The sequence below is a fragment of the Mobula hypostoma genome, chromosome 4 (assembly GCF_963921235.1).
Source record: "Mobula hypostoma chromosome 4, sMobHyp1.1, whole genome shotgun sequence".
NCBI lineage: Eukaryota > Metazoa > Chordata > Chondrichthyes > Myliobatiformes > Myliobatidae > Mobula > Mobula hypostoma.
In genome coordinates, this window is record NC_086100.1 from 6889859 (window position 1) to 6915722 (window position 25864).

At 45.9% G+C, this 25864-nt stretch overlaps 1 protein-coding gene and 1 long non-coding RNA gene across 3 annotated transcripts in view; one reads left to right on the plus strand and one right to left on the minus strand.

Moving 5' to 3' along the window:
* Window positions 1–4258, minus strand: part of LOC134345106 (phospholipase D1-like) — a 265323-nt gene extending 261065 nt beyond the window's left edge. The window contains exon 1 of the mRNA XM_063045276.1: window positions 4135–4258. The gene's annotated coding sequence lies outside the window, so the exon portion shown is untranslated. The remainder of the gene's footprint in view (window positions 1–4134) is intronic.
* LOC134345107 (uncharacterized) overlaps window positions 1–4273 on the plus strand; it is a 35315-nt gene extending 31042 nt beyond the window's left edge. The window contains exons 3-4 of one of the 2 annotated variants that reach the window (XR_010017603.1): window positions 3066–3695; window positions 4177–4273. This is a non-coding gene — a long non-coding RNA (uncharacterized LOC134345107). The remainder of the gene's footprint in view (window positions 1–3065; window positions 3696–4176) is intronic. The other variant, XR_010017602.1, reaches the window with a different exon arrangement.
* The last annotated feature ends 21591 nt before the right edge of the window (window positions 4274–25864 follow it).

The following is a 25864-nucleotide window of genomic DNA, read 5'->3' on the forward strand; positions in this document are numbered from 1 at the left end:
TGGATCGGGAATTGCAATTTAGTTTTCCCTTGTACGTCCTCAATGTACTGTTGTGATGAAATCAGAATCAGGTTTATTATCAACGGCATGTGACGTGAATGGCGTGCAAAACAATTTTTTACCACTGTACCTTGCCTCAGAATAGAGGGACGTCCACTTAGAACAGAGATGAGGAGGAATTTCTTTAGCCAGAGGATGAAGTATCTGTGGAATTCACTGCCACAGAATGCTATGGAGGCCATCATTAGGTATGGACAATAGGACAACATCCCAGTCACCATTAATCTTCAGCCCATGCCACTGAGGGACTTGTGCTAAGATTATTTTTTATCATTATTATTATTTTGAGATGTATGTGCTGTCATTACTGTATATACTGTGTGTGACTGCATATACAGTGTTTTGCACCTTGGCCCTGGAAATGACCTGCTTCATTTAGCGGTATACACGTGTACAGTTTAATGACAATTAAACGTGAGCTTGAATTTGTATATTTAAAACAGAGGTTGATAGGCTCTTGTTTAGTAAGGGTGTCAAAAGTTAGGAGGTGACGGCAGGAGAATGGGATTGAGAGAGATAATAAATCTTATGGAATGATAGAGCAGACTCAAGAGCCTAATTTTGATCCTAATGCCTTGTGGTCTCATGCAACAATAATAATCCAATTTACCAATTTGACAATGGTTAACAGGTGATAGATGTTACTGAGAAATGAGAAAGACATGGAGGGTCAAATTAATTCAGAGGGCTCAAAGGAGTTCAGGAAAAGAGGGAACTGTGGGCTTTTAAGGGTATTCATTAAAATTGGTTGGGCAGTTTGGGGAAGTATTGTAGTTTGAAATCCCATTCAATTCAAGACTTCGGAAATACAAACCCCAGACAGTTCAGATTGGCAACAGCATCTCCTCGGTGAGCCCCAACAGCACAGGTACACCACAAGGCTGTGTGCCTAGCCCATTGCTCCACTCGCTTTACACTTATGGCTGTGTGTCTAAGCACAGTCGCAATGCCATGTTCAAGTTTGCTGGTGACACCACTGTCGTTGGCCGAATCAAAGGTGATAATAAGTCAGCATATAGGAGGGAGATTGAAAATCTGGCTAAGTGGTGCCACAACAATCTCTCACTCAATGTCAGCAAGACCAAGGAACTGACTATTGGCTTCAGGAGAAGGAAACCAGAGGTCCATGAAGTGGTCCTCACTGGGGGATCAGAGGAGGAGGTTCAGCAACTTTAAATTTTCGGTGTTTTTATTTCAGAGGCACAGCACGTAAGTGCAATAATGAAGAAAGCACGGCAACTTCTACTTTCTAAGGAGTTTGCAAAAATCTGTCATGTCATCTAAAACTTTGACAAACCTCATTAGATGTGTATATATGCGGGCTGTTGTGGAAACCCTTAGACAGAAATGCCAACAAAAGGTAGTGGATACGGCTTAGTCCATCCTGGGTAAAGCCCGTCCAACCATTGAGCACGTCTACACGGAATGCTGTCACAGGAAAGCAGAATCCATCAACAAGGACCCCCCCACCACCCAGCTCAAGCTCTCTTCTCACTGTTGCCATCAGGAAAAGGTACAGGAGCCTCAGGGCTCAGGACTCACACTACTAGGTTTAGGAACAGACAAGAGAAAATCTACAACACACACACAAAATGCTGGAGGAACTCAGCAGGCCAGGCAGCATCTATGGAAAAAAGTGTAGTCAAAGCTTCAGGCTGAGACCCTTCGACAGGACCGGAGAAAAGAAGCTGAGGAATTGATTTTAAAGGTGGAGGGAGGGGAGAGAGTAACATCAGGCGATAGGTAAAACTTGGAGGGGGAGGGATGAAACAAAAAGCCAGGAAGTTGATCGGTGAAAGAGACAGAAGGCCATGGAAGAAAGGGGCGGGGGGGGGGGAGTGCGAGGAGAACCAGAGGGAGGAGATGGGCGGGCAAGGAAATAACATGAGAGAGGGACAAGGAAAAGGGAAATGGTGAAAGGTGGTTGGAGGCATTACTGGAAATTTGAGAAATCAATGTTCATGCCATCAGGTTGGAGGCTACCCAAACGGAATATAAGGTGTTGTTCCTCCAACCTGAGTGTGGCCTCATCACGACAGTGGAGGAGGTCATGGATGGACATATCAAAATGGAATATGTCCCTATTGATATGGAATTGCCCCTACACCACCTCCCTCACTACCATTCAGGGCCCCAAACAGTCTTTGCATGTGAGGCAACACTTCACCTGTGAGTCTGTTGGGGCCATATACTGTGTTCGGTGCTCCCAGTATGGCCTCTTGTATATCAGTGAGACCCGACGTCCATTGGGAGACTGCTTCACCGAGCATCTATGCTCCGTCCGCCAGAACAAGCAGGATCTCCCATTGGCCACTCATTTTAATTCCACTTCCTATTCCCATTCCGATATGTCCATCCACGGCCTCCTCCACTGTCAGGATAAGGCCACACTTAGGTTGGAGGAACAGTCCTCATATTCCGTTTGGGTAGCCTCCACCCTGATGGCATGAACATTGATTTCTCAAACGTCCAGTAATGCCTCCATCCCCCACACCCCCCCTTCACAATTTTCCATCCCCTTGTCCCTCTCTCATATTACCTCCTTGCCCCCATTGCCTCCCTCTGGTGCTCCTCCTCCACCCCCCCTTTTTTCTTTCTTCCATGGCCTTCAGTCTCTTTCACCAATCTACTTTCCAGCTCTTTGCTTCATCCCTCCCCCTCCAAGATTCAGCTGTCACCTGGTGTTTTTCTCTCTCCCCTGCCCCTCAACTTTCAAACCTACTCCTCAGTATTTTTTCTCCAGTCCTGCCGAGGGGTTTCGTCCTGAAACTTTGACTACACTTTCTTCCATAGATGTTGCCTGGCCTGCTGAGTTCCTCCAGCATTTTGTGGGAGGTTTAGGAACAGTTTGGCTAATGGAATACCTCCTCTCAACTCACTTTTCCCAACATTTTACTGTTTCCTCAACCTTTGGATTCACTTTCAAGGACTTTTCATCTCCTGTCCTCGATATGTATTGCTTATTTATTTAGTATTTATAATTTTTTCTTTTTGTATTTGCACAGTTTGTTGTCTGTTGCACACCGAATGAACGTGTGGTCTTTCATTGACTCTACTATGGAATTATTGGGAGTGCCTGCAAGAAAATCAGATTTAGGGGTGTATATGTACTCCGATGATAAATTTACTTTGAACTTTGAACTCTGCAAACCACCACCGAACAGCAGTGCCCAGTTTGTAAGGAGGGGCCACTGCCCAGGCTAGAAAAAGCTGCAGACAGTTGTAAACTCTGCCAGCTCCATCGTGGGCACAAAGACACCTTCAAAATCCGGTGCCTCAAGAAGGCAGCGTCTATCATAAAGGACACCTGTCACCCAGGACCTGTCACCTCATTGTTACCATCAGGGAGGAGGTACAGGAGCCTGAAGAATCACACTGAACTTCTCAGCAACAATTTCTTCCTGCACGCCATCCGATTTCTGTATGCACAATAAACCCACGACAACTACCTCATTACTCCTTACTGCAATTTATCATTTTATTATTATGTATTTCAGTGCCCTGCTGCCGCAAAACAACACACTTCACGACATGTGCCCACGATGTTGAACCTGATTCTGGGCAGCACCCTTTCAGAAAGATGTGAAGACTTTGGAAATAGAGCAGAAGAAATTTGCCAGGGACGGAAAACTTCTGTGAGTCAACTAGAGAAGCGGGGGTTGTAGTCCTTGGACAGAGGAGTATGTGAGGGAGATTGGAGAACTATTTAAAATATTTAAAAGGGTACTAACACAAAGAGGGAGGAGGGAGAGAGAGAATGAGAGAGAGAAAAAGGGAGAGCAAACAGAGAGAGGTAGAAAGAGAGAGGGAGAGGGGACAGAGGGAGAGGAGGAAGAGAGAAAGAGAGGGGTAGAAAGAGAGAAGAAAGAGAAAGAGAGAGAGAGGGACAGAGTGAGGAGAAAAGAGAGAGGAACAGAGAGGGGTAGAAAGAGAGAGGAAACAGAAAGACAGGGAGAGAGACAGACAGACAGAGAGAGAGAGAGAGAGATAGAGCAGCCATTTAGATTTTGTTTGACAAATGCCAAGGCAAGCATAAATCAGATCTCAGGGTAGCAGGAAATATCTTAACTTTACCTCCTCGGTTTGTCTGACTGAAGAAATTGTTCTGTGTTCCAGCTCTTCCGGAAACCTACTGAAATCTTGGCAACCAGCAATCCCAATGACATTGAGTGCAAAGAGAGTCCCACCTTGCCACAAGTAATCTTGCTTCCCAACCCCGCCCCGCTCAAATAATTTGAGACTTCTTTATGCAGCAAGTGAGATTTGCATTTCTTAATCCTGCCTTTTATCTTACATCAGTGGCCAGATCCAGGAAGCTGTTATAGTTCCTGGTTTTAAAGTTGTACTGTGGTGACTAGAACTTTGATCAGAATCAGGTTTAATATCACTGGCGTATGTCATGAAATTCGTTGTTTTGTGGCAGCAGTAATTTGAAATACATAGATATAAAAAACCTATTAATTACTTTAAGTATATATAAAAAATAAATTCAATTATTGCAAAAAGAAAAACCGAGGAAGCGTACATCCTGAGTTGGTCGTTCAGAAATCTGTTAGCGGAGGGGAAGCTGTTCTTGAAACGCTGAGTGTGTGTCTTTAGGCTCCCTGATGGTAGCAATGAGAAGAGGGCATGCCCTGGGTGATGATGCTGCCTTTTTGAGGCATTGCCTTTCGAGAACGTCCTGGATGCTGTGGAGGTTGGTACCCACGATGGGGCTGGCTGGGTTCACAACTTTCTGCCGCTTTTCCCCGATATCTTTCAGTGGACCCTCAGTGCCAGGTGGTGATTGAACCAGTTAGAATGCTCTCCATGATGCATCTGTAGAAACCTGCAAGTGAATTTGGTACAGCACAATACAGGCCCTTCAGCCCACAATACTGTACTGACCTTTTAATGTACCCAAGATTAATCAACCCTTCCCTCCTAGACAGCCTTCCATTTTTCTATCATCTGTGAATGCTGATATTACTTTGCTGATATTACTTATTACTACCAACAGAGAGGAGACACAAGTGCCTGCAGACTGACACTCAACGTTTCAGGAACAGTTTCTTCACTCCACCACATCAGTGTTTCGAATGGCCCATGGATCCAAGAACACAATCTCATTATTTTTGCCTTCTATTTTGCACAAGCTGGCTTCATGGGAGAGGCCAGAGAATGGTAGTAGAGGGTTACCTTGCTGACTGGAGACTTGCGACTAGTGGTGTGCCACAGGGATCGGTGCTGGGTCTGTTGTTATTTGTCATCTATATCAATGATCTGGATGATAGTGTGATAAACTGGATCAGCAAATTTGCAGACAACACCAAAACTGGAGATTTGGTGGACAGCGAGGAAGACGAACAAAGCTTGCAGTGGGATCTGCACTGCAGTCTGGGTGCAGGTCGATCGGACAAGGCAGATTAATGGTTTGGCATGGATTAGTTGGGCCAAAGGGTCTGTTTCAGTGCTCAGGTGCTCTCTCACTCTATGACTGATTATATATGTGTTTGTGGTTGCATATTTCTCCAGATTTACGATGGAGAGCATTCTGTTCAGTTGCACCGTAGTCTGGCATGATGCACCTGTATCTGCTCAGAACCTGTAATGCAAATAATTAATCAGCCAGTCAAGTGACAGCAACTCAATGCATGAAAGCATGCAGACGTGGTCAAGACATTCAGTTATTGTTGAGACCAAACATCAGAATGGGGAAGAAATGTGATCTAAGTGACTTTGACTGTGGAATGATTATTGGTGCCAGACAGGATGGTTTGAGTATCTCAGAATCTGCTGATCTCCTGGGATTTTCACACACAACAGTCTCTAGAGTTTACAGAGAATGGTGCAGAAAAAACAAAACAACATCCAGTGAGCGGCAGTTCTGTGGACAAAAACACCTTGTTAATGAGAGAGGTCAGAGGAGAACGGCCAAACTGGTTCCAGCTGACAGGAAAGTGACAGTAACTCAGATAACCACACGTTACAACAGTGGTGTGCAGAACAGCATCTCTGAATGCATAACATATTGAACTTTGAAGTAGATGGGCTACAGCAGCAGAAGATCAGAAACATACACTCAGTGAGCATTTCCTGTACCTATTTACCCATTTAAACCCATCCCATGTCAATACTGTCTTACACTCCCCAACTTTCATCAACAAGCCCCTCTCCTGAATATTCCCCCTCAGCCAAACACTAGAGAAATTTACATGGGCCCCACCACTGTGGCATGTGGGAGGATCAGATATTTCCATTATAGGTACCTAGCTGATACAGGTGTACCTAATAAAGTGGCCGCTGGTTGTCTGTCAGCTGTAAAATAGACCTGATTCTGTCCACTGTCGTTTGAAAGCTCCCGTTGCGTTCCCTCCCTTCCACCTCCCAGTCAGCCAGCACGTCCCAGGCTGCAGCAGCTGACTAGGTGTAAGTATTCTGCCCGTTGTTCCTCTGATCATCTCTGAGAACTTCGAGTGATGCAGCATTGGAGTGAGCACGCTCCCATGTGCTACTGTAGTCTCACTCCAACGCCACCAGAGCCAGGGGCAGTCTTGCCACGCTCTGCGTTGTCTACCGCAAGCCCTTGAGTTCAGGACATAATCTGGACCTACCTGCACACTCCTAGCCGTCCAGGCAGCTCACCGAAGTCCGGGGAGGGGGCCGGTTTCACAGCGCGGGCGAGGGGGAAGGAGGGAGCAGAGCAGAGACAGTTCAAAGTTGCAGCCTGCTGAAGTGGTTGTGGTTTGATGGTGTTGGAGATAAATGTTCTGTTGGAGGAAGTTACGCCTGTCACAGTTTAAAGATGACTCTTAAGCCATGATGAATGACACATCAGTTTCTCCCCCACTATACAGCTGTTCCTCTCTGGTTGCTGAGCAGGGAGACCTGGACCATTGAGTTATGGAGTTTTCAGCGTTACATCAGACCCGTCCGGCTGACATCTCCATGCCAACCATGATGCCTGTCAGACATAGTCCATTATTTGTGTTTATCACTTCAAAGGTCAAAGTACATTTATTATCAAAATGTGTATACGTTATACAGTGTTGAGATTCACCTCCTTACGGGCACCCTCAAAAAGGTGGCATCCATCATTAAGGACCCCCATCACCCAGGACATGCCCTCTTGTCATTGCGACCATCAGGGAGGAGGTACAGGAGCCTGAAACCACACACTCACTGTTTCAGGATCAGCTTCTTCCCCTCCACCTTCTGATTTCTGAATGAACCCACAACACTAACATCTTTGTTTTCAATTTTTGCTCTCTTTTTTCACTATTTATTTAAATTTATTTATACGTATTGTAATTTATAATTTTTTTATTCTGTATTGCGATATACTGCTGCCACAAAGCAACATAGTGGACAATGTATGCCAGTGTTGTTAAACCTGATTCTGACAAGGACCAATTCTCCGGACTTGAACTCTGAAGTCTGATGCCCCAAGCTCTCGTAGCATCGCGCAAACAACTACACTATCTGTAGGGTCATAGTTCACAGTGCGGAAACAGGCTGTCCGACTCATCTTCTCCATGCCAACCACAATGCCTATCAGAGCTAGTCTCATTTGCCTCTGTTTGTCCTGTATCCTCATAAATATTTCCTGTCCACACACTCGTACAAATGTCTTTGAAACACGGTGGTTGTACCCATTTCTGCCACTCTCGTCAGCTTGTTCCAACCAAGTGAAAACGTTGACACAAAGATAGGTAGTGCTGATGAAGCAATGCGATTACAGAAGAACTTAGACAAGTTGGAAGAATGGGCAAAAAAGTGGCAGATGGAATGTAGTGTTGGGAAAGGTATGATAATGCATTTTGGTAAAAAGAACAATAGTGTGAACTATTATCTAAATGGGGAGAAGATTCAAACATCAGAGGTGTAAAAAGTCCTCATGCAAGACTCCCTGAAGGTGAATTCACAGGTTGAACCTGTGGGAAAGAGGGCAAATGCAATGTTGGCATTTATTTCAAGGGGAATAGAATAAAAAAGCAAGGAGATAATGCTGAGCCTTTATAAGACACTAGTCAGGCCACACTTGGAGTATAGTCAACAGTTTTGGACCCCGTATCTCAGAAGGGATGTGTTGTCATTGGAGGGAGGCCAGAGGAGGTTCATGAAGATCATTCCAGGAATGAAGGGGTTAACATATGAGGAGCATTTGGCAGCTTTGGCCCTGTATTCACTGGAATTTAGAAGAATTGCAGGGATCCCATTGAAACCTACCAAATGTTGAACGGACTTGATAAAATGGATGTGCAGAGGATGCTTCCAGAACTGGAGGGCACAGCCTCAAGATTGAGGGGTGACCCTTTAGAACAGAGTTAAGGAGGAATTTTTTTAGCCAGAAAGTAGTGAATCTGTAAAATGCTCTGCTACAGACCCCGGTGGAGGCCAAGCCCGTGAGTATATTTCCAATAAAAATTGATAGTTTCCTGATAGGTCACGGCAAGAAGGCAAGTGTATGGGGTTGAGTCGGATCCAGGGTCAGCCATCATGGAATGATGGAGCAAACTGGATGGGCTAAATGGCCTACTTCTGCTTCTGTGTCTTATGGTCTTATAGTCTTGTGGTTGCCCCTCAAGTCTCCTTTTAAGTCTCTCTCCTCTCGCCATAAACTTGTGTCTTCTAGTTTTAGATTGCCATACCCTGGGGAAAAAGCTGTGACAATGCAGGTTGCACTCAGACCCAACACTTCTCCCTTCAACCACCCTGCACTGCCTTAGATCAGACTGTTTAATTCTTAGATTAGACTGTTTAACTGTTATTTTCTTTGCAGTTTAGTAATTGATTGTTTGCTTGTAATTTATTTGCTTGCCTATATTCAAGTAACTGCCTAATATGTTTCCTAGTGGTATGAAAGAAGGTACAGGAGACTCAGGACCCACACCACCAAGTTCAGGAACAGTTATTACCCCTCAGCCACCAGGCTCTTGAACCAGAGGGGTAAGTTGTCTGTAAGGAGTTTGCACCTTCTCCCCATTGACCGTGTGCGTTTCCTCTGGGTCCACTGCTTCCCTCCCACAGTCCAAAGATGTACCAGTTGATAGGTTAATTGGTCATTGTAAATTGTCCCGTGATAAAACCAGGATTAGATCAGGGGATTACTGGGCTGTGTGGCATGAAAGACTGGAAGGGCCTATTCTGTGCTGTATTTCAGTAAATAAACTTCACTTGACCCATCATTGAAATGTTCCCAAACCTATGGACTCACCCTCAAGGACTCTTCATCTCATTTCTCAATATTTATTGCTTATTTATTTTTTATTAGTTCTTCTTTCTCGAACTTGCACAGTTTGTAGTCTACTACACTCTAGTTGAATGCCCCAGTTGGATGGTCTTTTGCTGATTCTGTTATAGTTACTGTTCTCTAAATTTATTGAGTATACCCTCAAGAAAATGAATCTCAGGGTTGTATATGGTGATATATGTGTACTTCGATAATGAATTTACTTTGAAATTTGAACTGGAAATTCAAAAAAATCCCTCTGGTCATTGTACAAAGTATGATTCTGGGAAGGTCTGGATGCCTCTTTGTCCCGCAATATTTGAATAAGTGTGATCTCATAGGTTGAACTTATTAATAAATTTGGATCAAAATAGCTGACCATATTACAGCTCCATCTCAGTCTGATTTCCTTTTTTTCTCTTGTCAACTGGTAGACCTCAATCACTGCCTGTTAACTTTCCTTTGATCTGTTAACCCTTAATAAAGCATCAGAATTGAACAACTGAAAGCCAGTGAAGCTGTTCGGGCTGAAGTGAGTTAGCATCTGGTTAATAGTGCAACTCATAATGATCTGGTGTGGGTTGATTGGCCAAAGGACCTGTTTCCATGCCACAGGATACTCTGTCTCTTTGTACGACTCTCTGTCACTCAGCTTTCACCCAGGAGAGACCTCATGACCAGGCTGTGCAGGTTCATTCACAAGTTCAAGTTCAAGTTTATTGTCGTCTGACTGTACGTATACACAACCAAATGAAACAATGTCCCTCTGGACCACAGTTCACCTATACAACATATATCACACATTGCACCAAAAACAAAATATTAGTCATAGTCATACTTTATTGATCCTGGGGGAAATTAGTTTTCGTTACAGTTGCACCATAAATAATTAAATAGTAATAAAGCCATAAATAGTTAAATAGTAATATGTAAATTATGCCAGGAAATAAGTCCAGGACCAGCCTATTGGCTCAAGGTGTCTGACCCTCCAAGGGAGGAATTGTAAAGTTTGATGGCCACAGGCAGGAATGACTTCCTATGATGCTCTGTGTTGCATCTCGGTGGAATGAGTCTCTGGCTGAATGTACTCCTGTGCCCAACCAGTACATTATGTAGTGGATGGGAGACATTGTCCAAGATGGCATGCAACTTGGACAGCATCCTCTTTTCAGACACCACCATCAGAGAGTCCAGTTCCATCCCCACAACATCACTGGCCTTACGAATGAGTTTCTTGATTCTGTTGGTGTCTGCTACCCTCAGCCTGCTGCCCCAGCACACAACAGCAAACATGATTGCACTGGCCACCACTGACCCGTAGAACATCCTCAGCATCGTCCGGCAGATGTTAAAGGACCTCAGTCTCCTCAGGAAATAGAGACAAAATTGCCACAAATTAGTCAATAAAATATAATTCAAAGTGCATGTGGTGCACAGCACAGGAAAACAGTAAACAGTTCGCTGTTCTAGTGATGAGACCTCGATGGTGGCAGGGTATTCATTAATCTCACAGCCTGAGGGAAGGAGTTGTTACCCAGACTAGCAGTCCTAGTCCTGATGCTCCTGTACCTCCTTCCTGACGGTAGTGGGTCAAAGAGATTGTGGAATGGGTGGTAGGGATCCTCAATAATATTTCAATCTCTTCATCTGCAATGCTTATGGGTAAATGTCATAAATGGGCAGAGGTGGAGACCCCAGTGATCCTCTTGGCGGTTTTTGTTGTCCTCTGTAACGTCCATTTTACTATCACTCGCAGCATCAATTTGCAAGACTCCACCCATCTGCAAGGCAGATTCTGCTCAAATTCCATTTACAAGTCAGCAGATGACTCTACTGTAGTGAGTTGTCTTACAAGCAGGAGTGAGTCAGAGTACAGGAAGATAGAGAGCCCAGTGATACTGTGTCATCAAAAGAATCTTCCCCCTAGTATTGGTAAAACAGAAGAGCTTGTCATTGACTTCAGGAAGTGGGGGGCGGTGCGCATCCTTCTGTCTGCATAGATGGCGTCGAACTTGAGAAGTTTAAGAGCCTCAGGTTCCGAGGTGTGGGTATCAGTAGCCAGTGGTGGTCCAAACATGTTGATGCAACAACAGAGGAAGATCATCCTCAGGAGGCTAAAGAAACTCACCATGTCCCCTTCGACTCTTCCGGAGTTTTACTGATGCACCGTTGAAAGCATTCTGTCTGGATGCATCATGGCTTCGTACAGCAACTGCTCTGCACGTGACCACGAGAAACGCAAAGAGTTAAGGACAAAGCTCAGCATATCATAGTAGTCAGATTACATTCCAAGGACTCTGTCTACACTTCTCATTGCTTTGGTAAAGCAGTCAAGATAATCAAAGACCCCACCCAGCCCGGACATTCTCTCTTCTCCCCTCTCCCATCGGGCAGTAGATACAAAAGCCCGAAAGCACGTACCACCAGATTCAATAACAGCTTCTGTTATAAGACTATTGAAGTTTCCTTCGTACGATAAGATGGACTGTTGACTTCAAAATCTATCTCATTATGATCTTACACCTTATTGTGTGCCTGCACTGCACTTTTGCTGTATCCAAGTACATATACGTTACCATATAGAATCCTAAGATGCATTTTCTTGTGGGCATTCACAAACAACCAATGTGCAAAAGACAACATTCTGTGCAAATGCAAAAAGCAAAAAAAAACAAACCGAATAATAATGATAAATAACTAAGTAATAAATATCGAGAACATGGAATGAAGAGTCCTTGACGGTCAGTCCATAGGTTGTGGAATGATTCAGTGATGGGGTGAGTGAAGTTGTCCGCTCTGGTTCAGGAGCCTGATGGTTGAGGGATAATAATTGTTCTTGAATCTGGAGGTGTGGGTCCCAAGGCTCCTGTACCTCTTTCCTCATAGCAGTAGCAAAAAGAGAGCACGTCCTGGGTGGTGGGGGTCTTTGATGATGGACGCTGCTGTCCTCTGACAGTGCTTTGTGCAGATGTGCTCATTGGTGAGGGGGCACTGTGTAATGATCTGATCTGTATGAACAGTATGGAAGGCACATTTTTGACTGTGACAATAATAGACTATTTTACTAATTTACCAGAGTCTGAATTATGAGCTGGAATTTAAAGAATTAGGGGGTATCTATTGATACCTATTGAATATTGAAAGGTCTAGATAGAGTAGATGTGGAGAGATGGTTTCCAATTGTAGGGGAGTCTAGGCCCAGAGGTCACAGACTCAGAATAGAGGGATGTCCATTAAGACCAGAAGTGAGATTGACTTTTATTTAGCCGGAGAGTGGAGAATCTGTGGAACTCATTGCCACAGATGGCTCTGGAGGCAAACTTATTGGGAGATTGATGTTAGGGTGTGAAAGTTTATGGAGAGAAGGCAGGAAAATGGGTATATTAAAAGTGGAAGTTGATAGCTCCTTGACTATTAAGGTCAAAGATCATGGGGAGAAAGCAGGAGAACGGGGTTGAGAGGGATAATAAACCAGTCATGATGAAATGGCAGAGCAGACTCAATAAGCTGAATGGCCGAATTCTGCTCCTATGTCTTATGATCTTATGATCTCTTATGGACTTAACACCCTTTGAGGGGAAACTTTTGGGTTTAGTCTGTCATAAATTAACCACCCCTCACTGAAAGTCTTGCCAGAAGGAACTATCTCTCCACCTCCACACCGATGTCCTTGCAACAGTTTACTGGTTCCAAAGATTCAAAATCAGAATCAGTTGGCATATCACTGACCTATGTTGTGAAATCTGTTGATTTGCAGCACTACGTTACAATAAGCAGTATTAAAAATAAGTAAGTATGACAAAGCAAGAGCAAACTAGTAAGATAGTGTTCATGGTTTCCTGAACCACTCAGAAATCTGCTGGCAGAGGGGAAGAAGCTGTTCCCGAAACACAGAAACTAGCCTGGGGAAAAGGCTTTTACCATTTACTTTAAACAACAGGAATTCTGCAGATGCTGGAAATTCAAGCAACATACATCAAAGTTGCTGGTGAACGCAGCAGGCCAGGCAGCATCTATAGGAAGAGGCGCAGTCGACGTTTCAGGCCGAGACCCTTCGTCAGGACTAACTGAAGGAAGAGTGAGTAAGAGATTTGAAAGCTGGAGGGGGAGGGGGAGATGCAAAATGATAGGAGAAGACAGGAGGGGGAGGGATGGAGCCGAGAGCTGGACAGGTGATAGGCAGAAGGGGATACGAGAGGATCATGGGACAGGAGGTCCGGGAAGAAAGACGGGGGGGGGGGTGACCCAGAGGATGGGCAAGAGGTATATTCAGAGGGACAGAGGGAGAAAAAGGAGAATGAGAGAAAGAATGTGTGCATTAAAAAGAGTAACAGATGGGGTACGAGGGGGAGGTGGGGCCTAGCGGAAGTTAGAGAAGTCAATGTTCATGCCATCAGGTTGGAGGCTACCCATACGGAATATAAGGTGTTGTTCCTCCAACCTGAGTGTGGCTTCATCTTTACAGTAGAGGAGGCCGTGGATAGACATGTCAGAATGGGAATGGGATGTGGAATTAAAATGTGTGGCCACTGGGAGATCCTGCTTTCTCTGGCGGACAGAGCGTAGATGTTCAGCAAAGCGGTCTCCCAGTCTGAGTCGGGTCTCACCAATATATAAAAGGCCACATCGGGAGCACCGGACGCAGTATATCACCCCAGTCGACTCACAGGTGAAGTGATGCCTCATCTGGAAGGACTGTTTGGGGCCCTGAATGGTGGTAAGGGAGGAAGTGTAAGGGCATGTGTAGCACTTGTTCCGCTTACACGGATAAGTGCCAGGAGGGAGATCAGTGGGGAGGGATGGGGGGGACGAATGGACAAGGGAGTTGTGTAGGGAGCGATCCCTGCGGAATGCAGAGAGAGGGGGGGAGGGAAAGATATGCTTAGTGGTGGGATCCCGTTGGAGGTGGCGGACCAACGGGATCCCACCACTAAGCATATCTTTCCCTCCCCCCCTCTCTCTGCATTCCGCAGGGATCGCTCCCTACACAACTCCCTTGTCCATTCGTCCCCCCCATCCCTCCCCACTGATCTCCCTCCTGGCACTTATCCGTGTAAGCGGAACAAGTGCTACACATGCCCTTACACTTCCTCCCTTACCACCATTCAGGGCCCCAAACAGTCCTTCCAGGTGAGGCATCACTTCACCTGTGAGTCGACTGGGGTGATATACTGCGTCCGGTGCTCCCGATGTGGCCTTTTATATATTGGTGAGACCCGACGCAGACTGGGAGACCGCTTTGCTGAACATCTACGCTCTGTCCGCCAGAGAAAGCAGGATCTCCCAGTGGCCACACATTTTAATTCCACATCCCATTCCCATTCTGACATGTCTATCCACGGCCTCCTCTACTGTAAAGATGAAGCCACACTCAGGTTGGAGGAACAACACCTTATATTCCGTATGGGTAGCCTCCAACCTGATGGCATGAACATTGACTTCTCTAACTTCCGCTAGGCCCCACCTCCCCCTCGTACCCCATCTGTTACTCTTTTTAATGCACACATTCTTTCTCTCATTCTCCTTTTTCTCCCTCTGTCCCTCTGAATATACCTCTTGCCCATCCTCTGGGTCACCCCCCCCCGTCTTTCTTCCCGGACCTCCTGTCCCATGATCCTCTCGTATCCCCTTCTGCCTATCACCTGTCCAGCTCTCGGCTCCATCCCTCCCCCTCCTGTCTTCTCCTATCATTTTGCATCTCCCCCTCCCCCTCCAGCTTTCAAATCCCTTACTCACTCTTCCTTCAGTTAGTCCTGACGAAGGGTCTCGGCCTGAAACGTCGACTGCGCCTCTTCCTATAGATGCTGCCTGGCCTGCTGCGTTCACCAGCAACTTTGATGTATGTTACCATTTACTTTATATAAGGCTTTCATAATTTTAATCATTTTATAGTATCACCCTTCCTACCATGGACCTATTTCTGAAAGTTATTTTTTGCATTAAGTAAAGTAAAGGTATCCGTTAGTCTTGTGAGACCATGGATCTGCACCTGGAAAGTCTTCACTCTCCAGGGCGCAGGCCTGGCCAAGGTTGTATGGAAGACCAGCAGTTGCCCATGCTGCAAGTCTCCCCTCTCCACAACACCAATGTTGTCCAAGGGAAGGGCATTAGGACCCATACAGCTTGCACCAGTGTCGTCGCAGAGCAATGTGTGATTAAGTGCCTTGCTCAAGGACACAACACGTTCCCTCGGCTGGGGCTCGAAATCACGACCTTCAGGTCGCTAGTCCAATGCCTTAACCACTTGGCCATGTACCCACACTTTTGCATTAGTATATTGTTTAACACACTGCCTAATTCTCTTCACTGCATCGTGCACTGTGAGACAGTGAAATATCTCCTGCACTTAATAAAGTAGCCACTGAGTGTATGTTTGTGGTCTTCTGCTCTTGTCCCCCGTTCACTTCAAAGTTTTCCACAGGCCATAAAATTACCTTGTCATTTACATCCTGGGAGCGTAGCACCAAATTCAGTTCCCCCAATCATCTTTAATCTCACTGCCAATATTTATTCCAGCCTCAGGAAGGGTTGGTGCACATGCTCCTGTCTACGTCAAAGGTAGCTTCAGATTCCTCGGAGCGAAGATCGCCTGTTTTGGTGCAAATACGTCTGCCCAGTCCCATCAACCTGGACCTGGACCATATCCCTCCATACCCCTCCCATCAACGTACCTATCCTGACCCCACCACTGGCAACTCGTTCCACAGTCCCACCACCCTCTGAGTGAAGAATTTAATCAATTTCCTTCGGGATCAATAAAGTATGACTATGACTATGACTAGAAGTTCCCCTCATGTAACCCTTAAATATTTCACTTTTCACCCTTCTGGTTCTAGTCCCTCAACCACAATGGAAAAGCCTGCTTGCATTTACCTTATCTATACCCCTCATAATTTTGAATGCCTCTATCAAATCTCCTCTCCTTCTCCTATGCTCCAGGGAATAAAGTCTTTACCTATACATTTTCCTATAACTCAGGGCCTCACGTTGTGGTAACATCCTCGTCTCAATCTTTGTTAAATGTGAGGGACTCTGCCTCCAACACTCCCTCAGGCAAAAAGGTGCAAATTCCAACTCTTCTCTGGGTGAAAATATTTCTCATCAGATTCCCCTAAGTCTCTCATCACTTACTTCAGTCTGAGGCCCTCTTAACTGCCCACCTACCACAAGAATGTAATGTTGAGGCTTTATAAGGCTGGAGTATTGTGAGCAGTCTTAGGCCTCTATCGCAGAAAGGATATGCCGGCATTGGAGAGGGTTCAAATGAGGTTCACAAAAATTATTCCGGGATTGAAAGGCTTATCATACGAGGAATGTTTGATGGTTCTGGGCCTATACTTGCTGGAATTTAGATGAATGGGAGGGGGTCTCATTGAAGCCCTTTGGATATTGAAAGACCCAGACAGAGTAGATGGAGAGAGTTTGTTTCCTATAGTGGGGAAGTCTAGGACCAGAGGGCACAGACTCCGAATAGATGGACGTTCATTTAGAACGGAGGTGAAGAGGAATTTCTTTAGCCAGAGGGTGGTGAATCTGTGGAATTCACTGCCACAGGCGGCTGCGGAGCCCGAGTCATTGGGTATGTTAAAGGTGGAAATTGATAGATTCTTGATAAATCAGGTGTGAAAGATTACAGGGAGAAATCAGAAGAATGGGGTTGAGAGGGAAATATCAGCCATGTCACAATAACGGAGCAGGATACTAATTCTGTTCCAATGGCTTACGGCCTTATTGTCTGATCGATTCCCTTCGTAGCATCATACACTTCCATCAGATTACACCTCGTCATTCCCCGCTGTGGGAAAACAACCATCCTGCAGCTACCCAGATCAACAAATTCCATCTCATGTGAGTCAGATCTGAAACCCAGCAGTTTTTCTTATTTTCATTTCTTATTTCAGCATCATCTGTTTTTATCAGAATCAGGATCAGGTTGGTCGTTACTGACATTTGTTGTTAAATTTGTTGTTTTGCAGCAGCAGTGCAGTACAGTGCATAAAATGATTCCTGTAAGTTACAGCAAGAGATCCTAAGCAACCTGAACAAAATGCCGGAGGGACTCAGCATGTCAGGCAACATCAATGCAAGTGAATAAACAGTCAACATTTCTGGCCAAGACCCTTCTTCAGGACTGGAAGGGAAAGGGGATGATGCCAGAATAAAAAGGTGGGGGCGGGGGGAAGGAGAATAGCTTGAAGGTGACAGGTGAAGCCAGGTGGCAGGAAAGTAAAGGGTGAGAGGAAGGAATCTGATAGGAGAGGAGAGGAGAGTGGACCACAGGAGAAAGGGAAGGAGGAGGGGACCCAGGGGGAGGTGATAGGCAGGTGAGAAGGGGTAAAAGGCCAGTGTGGGGAATAGAGGGGAAGGGGAATTTTTTTTACTGGAAGGAGAAATCAATATTCATGTCATCAGGTTGGAGGCTACCCGGGCAGAAGGTGTTGGTCCTCCACTAAGAAATGTAAGGATTTTTTGGAAATCTTTTTCTAAGTAAGGACATGCCAGCATTGGAGAGGGCCCAGAGGAGGTTCAAAGAATGATGTTGGGAATGAAAGTGAACCCAGCACAGAAGTGCAGTTGTGAAGAAAGCAAGGCAGCATCTCTACTTCCTTGAGAGTTTGTGGAGATTCAGCGTGACGTCTAAAACTTTGACAAACATCTATAGATGTGTAGTGGAGAGTGTATTGACTGGCTGCATCACAGCCTGGTATAGAAACAGTAATGCTTTGAACGGAAATTCCTACAGAAGGTAGTAGGTTCAACCCAGTAGAAACATAAAAAACATACAGCACAATACAAGCCCTTCGGCCCACAAAGCTGTGCAGGACATGCCCCTCCCTTAGAACTACCCAGGCTTTACCCATAGCCCTCTATTTTTCTAAATCACAATCACGAGTAAAGCTCTTCCAACCATTGTCAGCTCTACATGAAATGCTTTTGTAGGAAAGCAGCATTCACCATCAGAGATCCTCCCCATCCAGGCCATGCTCTCTTCTCACTGCTGTCATCAGGTAGAAGGTACAAGATGCCTCAGGACTCGTATCACTAGGTTCAAGAACAGCTGCTACCCCTCAACAATCATGCTCTTGAACAAAAGGGGATAACAATACTTACTTGCCCATCACTGAGATGTTCCCACTCCAGTGATCTCACTTTAAGAACCCTTTATTCATTATCTCATGTTCTCATATTTTTTGCTGTTTATTTATATTTGTGGTTGCACAGTTTGTTGTCTTCTGTATTCTGGTCGATCTTTTATTGATCCAGTTAGAGTTATTATTCTATAAATGAATCTCTGGGTTGTATATGGTGCCATACGTACTTTGATAATAAAATGCACTTACTGAGGCAGGTACAACAGTATCATTTCGGAAACACTGGGATAAGTACAGGGAGGGGCAGGGGTTGGAGAGATGTGGGCCAATCGCAGGAAATTGGACACTGCGTTCGGCACGGACTGGTTGACCCCAAGGGCCTGTTTCCATGTTGTATAGCTCTCTCACTCTGTGATAGGCAGGCAATGCTCCTGCACAACCCCAATCGCTACCTCAGTATACGAACCCTCTGACCACTTTTCACTACAATCGACTCCTTTTTAATTCCTGTTCTGTTCTTCCTTCAGGAAATCTGTTCAAGGGGGAGTCGCACTACATGAAAACGACCTCCACTGTGCTACAGAGAATAAGCGGCAGCTACGAGAGCAGAGGCTAACCAGAGCCCACACTGCACCAGAATATGTGGATCCCAGAGCAGCTTCTTGCAGGGCTTCCAACCCTGTTCATGGCAAAGGACCAACACTATGAAGCAAGGACCCCAGACTGGGGACCCCTGCATCTACAGTCACCTGAGGGCACACCAAAGATAACCTTTTCAGAGAACATCATACTCTACTTGAGTAATCAAAGTTCAAAGTAAATTTATTAGCAAAATACTGCCTGTCACCTAAGATTCATTTTCACAGCAAATACAAAGATATATCACACGCGAAAATGGACGAGCAACTAATGTGCAAAAGAGAACAAACTGTGCAAAAAATAAATAAATAAATAAATAAATAAATAAATAAATAAATAAATAAATAAATAAATAAATAAAAAAAAAACATCTAGAACTTGAATTAAAGAGTCCTTGAAACTGAGTTTAGTGTTGGGGCAGGTGAAGTTATCCTCTCAGGTTCAAGAGCCTGATGTTTGAGGGGGTATAAGTAGTCATAGTCATACTTTATTGATCCCGAGGGAAATTGGTTTTCATCACAGTTGCAGCAACCAGGAATAGAGTATAAATAAAGCAATATAAAACCATAAATAATTAAATAGTGATATGTAAATGCCAGGAAATAAGTTCAGGACCAGCCTGTTGGCTCAGGGTGTCTGACCCTCCAAGGGAGGAGTTGTAAAGTTTGATGGCCACAGGCAGGAATGACTTCCTATGACGCTCTGTGTTGCATCTCGGTGGAATGAGTCTCTGGCTGAATGTACTCCTGTGCCCAACCAGTACATTATGTAGTGGATGGGAGTGTTCCTGAACCTGATAGTGAGAGTTCTGAGGCTCCTGGACCGTGTTCCTGATGGCAGCAGCAAGAGGAGAGCAGAGCCCGGATAGTGGGGGGGAATCCTTGATAATGGCCCCCGACTACTAAAAAATTAGGTATAGTTTGTTCTTTTCTTGTGAATGTTATCTGATGTGATGCGCCTGTGACTGATTGATTTAGTGGTACACCGCAGAGTAGGACATTCCAGCCCTTCGAAGTACACTGACCCAGCAACCCCACAACCTGATTAACCCTAACCTAATCACGGGACAATTTACAACCACCAGTGAACCATTCTGGTTTGTCTTGGACTGAGGGAGGAAGTGAGAGGAGCTGGGGAAATCCCACACATAGGGAGGATGTATAGAACAGCGCCAGAATTGAACTCTGAACTCTGGACGGATCGTGCTGTGCCATTACAGCCCATTGTGCGTGTGGCAAGATACTCCTCTTTGGTCCACAAGAAGTGCTGGAGGAACTCAGCAGGCCAGACAGCATCTATGGAGAGTCGACGCTGGCCGTCCATTTCTTTCCATACTGCCTGGCCTGCTGAGTTCCTCCAGCATTTTGTGTGTGTCCCTCTGGATTTCCAGTATCTGTCCGATGGACGCCACTGTAGCATAGCGGCTAGTGCGACACTATTACACTCCGGGGCGTGAGTTTGAACGATACTATCTGTAAGGAGTTTGTACATCCTCCCTGTGGAATACGTGGGTTTGCTCCAGGTGCTCCAGTTTCCTCCCAAAGTCCAAAGGCGTACCGGTTAGTAGGTGAATTGATCATTGTAAATTGTCCTGTGATTAGGCTGGGGTTAAACTGGTGAGTTGCTGGGCAGTGTGGCTCGTTGGGCCGGAACAACCCATTCTGCATTGTATCTCTAAATAAATAAAGATCATTGGCTGTCAGCTACCAACATTAAAAGACCTGTTCATTGCCAGAGTGAAGAAAAGAACTAGAAATATTACTTAAACACGAGGAATTCTGCAGATGCTGGAAATTCAACCAACACACATCAAAGTTGCCGGTGAACGCAGCAGGCCAGGCAGCATCTCTAGGAAGAGGTACAGTCGACGTTTCGGGCTGAGACCCTTCGTCAGGACTAACTGAAGGAAGAGCTGCGTTCACCAGCGACTTTGATGTGTGTTGCTAGAAATAGTACTGCTGACTCCACCCACCCTGTCAATCAGCTACTACAGGTCCATCCCCACCAGGTCTACACGTCATTTCTGAAGCTTCTTTCCTGTAACTCTCCAGCTTCTCAACAAAACTCACTCAGGTGTGATACCCTGACTGTCCCTGTACAACATCCATTCAATGGCCTTTCCTGCTCTCCTTGTTCTGTTGATAATTATTGAGTCTGTTCACATGTTCATATTTACTTCAGTTTGAGTATTGACTTTTGCTCATGTGACTGTTCTGATGATTGTTCATTGCTCATGCATGGCTGTTTGCACTGTTGTATTGTAAATTGTTGGTAGCTATTATTTGTCGCTATGGTATTGTCCTGCAATTTATGCTTGGCACCAAACCACAATCAATTCTGGTGTTTTACACGTACTGTCAAGAAAGTGATTCAGAATCTGAAATAGAATTTTAAAAAATAAATACCGTGATCTGCTGAGGCACAGTTTTGTCAGGACAGTGTTGTGAATGGACCTGGGACTCCGGCTGAAACAAACTCCATTGTGATGAAGAGAAATCCTGAGCAACCACTCCCTGAATATTTCCCCAAGAAACTAACAAAGTTCAAGTCCCAAGTAAATGTATTATCAAAGGACATAAATGTCATCAGATACAACCCAGAGATTCGCTTTCTTGTGGGCATACTCAATAGACCCATAATAGAATAATAACCATTATAGAATCAGTCAAAGACCATGCCAACTTGGGCATTCAACCAGTGTACACAAGACATCAAAGTGTGCAAATAGAAAAAGAGAGGAATAATAATTAATAAATAATCAAAAAGTATTGAGAACATGAGATGAAGAGTCCTTGAAAGTGAGTCCATAGGTTGCGGGAACAGTTCAGTGATGGGGCAAATGAAATTCAGTGAAGTTATTCCCATTGGTTCAAGACCCTGATGGTTGAAGGGTAATAACCGTTCCTGAACCTGGTGGTGTGGGACCTGATGATTGAGGGGTAATAACCGTTCCTGAACCTGGTGGTGTGGGACCTGATGATTGAGGGGTAATAACTGTTCCTGAACCTGGTGGTGTGGGACCTGATGATTGAGGGGTAATAACTGTTCCTGAACCTGGTGGTGTGGGACCTGATGGTTGAGGGGTAATAACTGTCCCTGAACCTGGTGGTGTGGGACCTGATGGTTGAGGGGTAATAACTGTTCCTGAACCTGGTGGTGTGGGACCTGATGGTTGAGGGGTAATAACTGTTCCTGAACCTGGTGGTGTGGGATCTGATGGTTGAGGGGTAATAACTGTCCCTGAACCTGGTGGTGTGGGACCTGATGGTTGAGGGGTGTTACGTACCCCGTAACTGGGTTGCCAAACCAGCAGAAATGGATCACTCAGTTGGAGTCTGGATTACTAGAACTGAGAAAGTTTTATTAAAGAAACAAGCAACACAGTACTCTAATCAAAAGGATAATGAATGCAACAGTTCAGCAATGACAAACATACATGTACACAGAATTAAGATAACAGGATTAAACAAGCTCTGTCGTTGTCGAGGGGTAAATGACCAGTTTCAAAGTGACGCAAAGTTCAGTTCAATTTAGTTCAGTTCAGTTCGCAGTAATCGCTGCTGTGGCGATGGACAGTGGGGGGAAGGAGAGAGAGAGCAAAACGAATGAATATTCAAAGCTTCCACACAGACCTTCGCAGTCAGCTTTCGGGCGAGCCCTTTGTGATGTCATCTGAGGTCACTGACCGTGACCCCTCCGTTTCCAGATACGATCATTTCCCTGCGGTGAACCTGGCACCCAGGCAAGGGCGGACACACACCAGGTTCCCGCTGATCGTGTCTTTCCACCCTGTGCGTCTATGGCCCGGTACTTTCCACCGACTTGTGAGAGACGCACCGCTTCCAGGGTCTTGTTACCTCGGGTGTCGTGTGTGTCTTGCCTTAGCGAACCTGTCCCTTTTTATCCCCCTGCTGGGGTATCACCTGTCCATCACTTCAAATAGTTCAGGGTTCAAAGGCGGAGCCGATCTTGACAGCTCTCCTTCCTCTTCATTAACATCTCCAAGTGCTGCTCCGTTGTTTTCCTTATCTCTCTCTCTCCTGAAGACAGGTAGCAGACCAACTGCTGATTCCACTGGTGCCGGCACAGGGCAGCTACATCTTAATCTATGTGTATTCCTGTCACAGGGGTAATAACTGTTCCTGAACCTGGTGGTGTGGGACCTGATGGTTGAGGGGTAATAACTGTTCCTGAACCTGGTGGTGTGGGACCTGATGGTTGAGGGGTAATAACTGTTCCTGAACCTGGTGGTTTGAGACCTGATGGTTGAGGGGTATTAACTGTTCCAGAACCTGGTGGTGTGGGACCTGATGGTTGTAGGGTAATAACTGTTCCTGAACCTGGTGGTGTGGGACCTGATGGTTGAGGGGTAATAACTGTTCCTGAACCTGGTGGTGTGGGACCTGATGGTTGAGGGGTAATAACTGTTCCTGAACCTGGTGGTGTGGGACCTGATGGTTGAGGGTGATAACTGTTCCTGAACCTGGTGGTGTGGGACCTGATGGTTGAGGGGTATTAACTGTTCCTGAACCTGGTGGTGTGGGACCTGATGGTTGTAGGATAATAACTGTTCCTGAACCTGGTGGTGTGGGACCTGATGGTTGAGGGATATTAACTGTTCCTGAACCTGGTGGTGTGGGACCTGATGGTTGTAGGGTAATAACTGTTCCTGAACCTGGTGGTGTGGGACCTGATGGTTGAGGGGTAATAACTGTTCCTGAACCTGGTGGTGTGGGACCTGATGGTTGAGGGGTAATAACTGTTCCTGAACCTGGTGGTGTGGGACCTGATGATTGAAGGGTAATAACTGTTCCTGAATCAGGTGGTGTGGGACCTGATGGTTGAGGGGTAATAACTGTTCCTGAACCTGGTGGTGTGGGACCTGATGGTTGAGGGGTAATAACTGTTCCTGAACCTGGTGGTGTGGGACCTGATGGTTGAGGGGTAATAACTGTTCCTGAACCTGGTGGTGTGGGACCTGATGATTGAGGGGTAATAACTGTTCCTGAACCTGGTGGTGTGGGACCTGATGGTTGAGGGTGATAACTGTTCCTGAACCTGGTGGTGTGGGACCTGATGATTGAGGGGTAATAACTGTTCCTGAACCTGGTGGTGTGGGACCTGATGATTGAGGGGTAATAACTGTTCCTGAACCAGGTGGTGTGGGACCTGATGGTTGAGGGGTAATAACTGTTCCTGAACCTGGTGGTGTGGGACCTGATGGTTGAGGGGTAATAACTGTTCCTGAACCTGGTGGTGTGGGACCTGATGGTTGAGGGGTAATAACTGTTCCTGAACCTGGTGGTGTGGGACCTGATGATTGAGGGGTAATAACTGTTCCTGAACCTGGTGGTGTGGGACCTGATGGTTGAGGGGTATTAACTGTTCCTGAACCTGGTGGTGTGGGACCTGATGGTTGTAGGATAATAACTGTTCCTGAACCTGGTGGTGTGGGACCTGATGGTTGAGGGGTATTAACTGTTCCAGAACCTGGTGGTGTGGGACCTGATGGTTGTAGGGTAATAACTGTTCCTGAACCTGGTGGTGTGGGACCTGATGGTTGAGAGGTAATAACTGTTCCTGAACCTGGTGGTGTGGGACCTGATGGTTGAGGGGTAATAACTGTTCCTGAACCTGGTGGTGTGGGACCTGATGGTTGAGGGTGATAACTGTTCCTGAACCTGATGGTGTGGGACCTGATGGTTGAGGGGTATTAACTGTTCCTGAACCTGGTGGTGTGGGACCTGATGGTTGTAGGATAATAACTGTTCCTGAACCTGGTGGTGTGGGACCTGATGGTTGAGGGATATTAACTGTTCCTGAACCTGGTGGTGTGGGACCTGATGGTTGTAGGGTAATAACTGTTCCTGAACCTGGTGGTGTGGGACCTGATGGTTGAGGGGTAATAACTGTTCCTGAACCTGGTGGTGTGGGACCTGATGGTTGAGGGGTAATAACTGTTCCTGAACCTGGTGGTGTGGGACCTGATGATTGAGGGGTAATAACTGTTCCTGAACCAGGTGGTGTGGGACCTGATGGTTGAGGGGTAATAACTGTTCCTGAACCTGGTGGTGTGGGACCTGATGGTTGAGGGGTAATAACTGTTCCTGAACCTGGTGGTGTGGGACCTGATGGTTGAGGGGTAATAACTGTTCCTGAACCTGGTGGTATGGGACCTGATGATTGAGGGGTAATAACTGTTCCTGAACCTGGTGGTGTGGGACCTGATGGTTGAGGGTGATAACTGTTCCTGAACCTGGTGGTGTGGGACCTGATGATTGAGGGGTATTAACTGTTCCTGAACCTGGTGGTGTGGGACCTGATGATTGAGGGGTAATAACTGTTCCTGAACCAGGTGGTGTGGGACCTGATGGTTGAGGGGTAATAACTGTTCCTGAACCTGGTGGTGTGGGACCTGATGGTTGAGGGGTAATAACTGTTCCTGAACCTGGTGGTGTGGGACCTGATGGTTGAGGGGTATTAACTGTTCCTGAACCTGGTGGTGTGGGACCTGATGGTTGTAGAATAATAACTGTTCCTGAACCTGGTGGTGTGGGACCTGATGGTCGAGGGGTAATAACTGTTCCAGAACCTGGTGGTGTGGGACCTGATGGTTGTAGGGTAATAACTGTTCCTGAACCTGGTGGTGTGGGACCTGATGGTTGAGGGGTAATAACTGTTCCTGAACCTGGGGGTGTGGGACCTGATGGTTGAGGGGTAATAACTGTTCCTGAACCTGGTGGTGTGGGACCTGATGGTTGAGGGTGATAACTGTTCCTGAACCTGATGGTGTGGGACCTGATGGTTGAGGGGTATTAACTGTTCCTGAACCTGATGGTGTGGGACCTGATGGTTGTAGGAT